A 3,684-nucleotide genomic window follows, 5' to 3' on the forward strand; every position below is an offset into this window, starting at 1 on the left:
AAATCACTGGCAAAACTTGAATGAGGTCTAAGGATTGAATGATAGTAATCCTATAAAATAATAATAGCCTAATGTGCTAAATGTCTGGTCGACTAGTCGGCCGTTCAACCAATCAAAGCATAATGTGCTGATATGCAAAAGTCTCTCAAGTGCTCACTATGATGTGCACTGACCACCAGGGGGCAGACGCTTCAACTAGTAGGTTAGCTTGCTGCTGGGGTCCTGCAGATCTGGACTGAGTGAGACAGGCTGGACACATCCTGGAGCCCTCCCACAGCCCCTCCCCAGCTGGCCAACCTACCACGTCTCTCCCCAGCTCCAATCGTGCACCAGTGGGGTCCCTTGGCCTGGCCTGCGCCCTCTCAAATCTGGGACCCCTAGGGCCAAGATGGCGAACCTATGACACACGTGTCAGAGGTGACATGTGAACCCATTTTTTTGGTTGATTTTTCTTTGTTAAATGGCATTTAAATATATAAAATAAATATCAAAAATATAAATCTTTGTTTTACTATAGTTGCAAAAATTCAAAAAATTTCTATATGTGACACGGCACCAGAGTTAAGTTAGGGTTTTTCAAAATGCTGACACGCCAAGCTCAAAAGTTCGCCATCACTGGTATATACTATTTTCCTGCCATTCATGTATTAATAAATTAGGTTATAAAATCTCTTGAAGGAGCTTTATTCTGATTGGCTTAGTGATAAAAGGCATTTACATGAATTGAATATCCCTAAAATTCCCAGATATTGAGGGTATTGAACCCCCTCAAATATTTTCAATGTTAAAAAAAGAGGTATTCTTATAGCAATAAACTAAAAAATGTTTCAAGAATTCAAGTTCACACAATTTAAGTATATTCTTGGCAAACAAGACTCCTTTAATCATTTTTGATGTAATTAAAAACAGCTGTGTATTTTCCATTACATCAGTGTCAAGTATAATATACATGTACACTTTTATCCTACTTGCAGATGGAATTTGGGTATGTTTTTTCTAAACATATGCCCATTTGCTGATTGAATAAGATAGCATTACTTCTACTAAATGTTAAAATGATGAAGAATGTTAATATGTTTAACCAAATTTGAATCATTATTCTAAAAAATTTTATTTCAACAGTTTTGTGGACACTCTCCAAAGAAAGGATGGACATTTACCTGAAATGTGGTTCTGACTGGAGACTGATGACGTCACAGAAATACCAAGAAGGTAGGAAAAGGTTTATTACTCACACAGGAGGCTTTCTGGAGAGAGCAGAGCAGGCCTCCAAACGGGTCCAAATGGCTTGAAAGAGAACAAGGAACGGAGGCTGGTGCGGGTTTTTATGAAGATTGGTTGGGGCAGGACTGAAGTTCCCCACATGCAAGCAGGGGCTGGCGTGGTTTGAACTTCCCACCAGCACCAAAGGAGGAAGCACCTAAGCTTTCTTACCAACTTTCCCTAAAGTGGGACAGAAGAGGGAAGGTGAGGCTTAAAAGCTGTCAGCACGCACCCCTAGCCAGTTTGGTTCAGTGGGTAGAGTGTCAGCCTGCAGACTGAAGTTTCCGGGGTTTGATCCCAGTCAAGAGCACATGCCTGGATTGGGGGCTCCATCCCCAGCAGAAAGCGTGCAGGAGGCAGCCGATCAATGATTCTCTCTCATCACTGATGTTTCTATCTGTCTCTTCCTCTCCCTTCCTCTCTGAAATCAATAAAAATATATTTAAAAGCTGTCAGCACTCAAACATCAACATAGGCAACTCTTAATTATAAACAGTATGTATGTCTTGTGGTACGTCAAGTTGAAGATCATTTCCAAGACTTTTAGATAACTTAAAACTTGCACCGATAGGCAATTCAATTAATTAATCAATATTCACAGGATGCCAGGATTATTTCTAATAAGATAGAATACTGAAACGTTACTTACTAAGCATAATTTAAAATTTTTATATTATTGCCTCTTATTTTTATGATACAGAGAAGGTAGGCATTTGGGTCTGTTAAGGAGCATGCTTATCTTTGCCACTTTGAGAAGGCATCCTATAAAGGATGTGTTTGTGTCAAGAAGTAGTTTTATCCTAAAGAAAAGAGACTGGTTGTTACCAAATGAGAAGAGGACAATGTAGGGCAAAACCCGAGTGAAGGTAGAAAGTTGAGGAGACTTTGCTGGAAGGGAGTCTTTTTCTGTCATGGTCAAAGCTGACATGACAAAATATGTGATGGGTGTATTAGTTTCCTATTTTTGCCTTAACAAATTACCACCAACTTAGTGCCTTAAAACAACCCAAATTTATTATCTTTCAGTTCAGAAGTCCAACATGTGTTTTATGGGCAGAGCTGCATTCCTTCTGGGGCCTCTGGAAGGGAATCCGTTTCCTTGTCTCGTGGAGCTTGTAGACAGAGGTTGCCTGGATTCCTTGATTGGTGGCCTCCTCCCTCTGAAGCAGCAGTAACCAAGTGAATCTTTCTCACGTTGTATCATTCTGACACTGACTCCTCTGCCTCTTCCACAACGACTGTTGTGATTACAATGGGTCCAGGGGATAATTCAGGGTAATCTTGTTATTTTAAGGTCACATGATGGTCAACCTTAATTCCATCTGCAATGAAATGAATTCCTCTCGCCATGTAGCATAATATATTCACAGGCTGTAGGGATTAGGAAGCGGGCATCTTTGAGGGGTCATTTTTCTGCCTATCACAATGAATTTATTAGATTTTCAAAAAGAGACTTTATGCCAAATATAATACTGGTATAAAAACAGAATTTGGTCTTCTCTCTGGTAAAGTGGAAAGTTTTTCTTGGATTACTGGCCTGCTCTGAGAAGTGGTTGTAAAAGGTTATTCTTACCTTCTGTGATAATTGCCCAGATCCCTATCAGTGAAAAATCTGGGAGCTGAAGCCCAAGGACTTGATATAAACCTCAAAGGACTCACCACCACTGCAGACCACACATGGGCCAGAGTTCCTCCTAGGTCCTAAGGGAGAGCCACTAAGAAGTCCCATGAAACACTTGGTCACATATGCACTTATGAGCGAGGTAACCACAACTGTGGACAACATCACCACAAGCATTGTCATTCTAGTTCCTGAGCTCCCAGAAATTCAATACGTGGTTCTGTATACTAATAAGATTTAGTATATACCTATGTCATATGGAATCCACTCTCAGAATTCAACTAAGGGCTCTTTATTTTAATGCAACCTTTGATATTATTACTTCTCTTTTTGGTTTGGGCATCTCTTTTCAGATGCCTGAACCAGCACCCGACCTCTGTAAAATAGCAAGCTTTGTCAGCCCCTTCCATCAGATGGCTCTGTTGATGTTACAGGAACTACGCCAACAAGAGTCCTTGAGAGACTATTTCCCAGCTCCAGCTTTCCTCCCCTACTCAGGAGACATGTGACAGTCTCTCCGTTATTCAGCACCCAATACTATTCATTGTCTTAAACAAAAGTGGGAGGTGACAATGTTTAACTTTATCTGAGCCCTGTGTTCCTGGAAAGTAGCAACAGGGTCAAGAAATCCTTTCACGTTTTGTAGCCCTTTTGGGATCCAAGAATTGGCCAACCAGCTAACAGCAAAGACATCTGCCCTTGCGGATTCAGAGAGATGCCGTTAAGTCCACCTTTCCTCATTGACTTTCTTGTTTTTTAAAATTCTAAGCTCTCTTTCTCCTCTTTGTGACATTCATTCA

Source organism: Myotis davidii, unplaced genomic scaffold (assembly GCF_000327345.1).
Source record: "Myotis davidii unplaced genomic scaffold, ASM32734v1 scaffold393, whole genome shotgun sequence".
NCBI lineage: Eukaryota > Metazoa > Chordata > Mammalia > Chiroptera > Vespertilionidae > Myotis > Myotis davidii.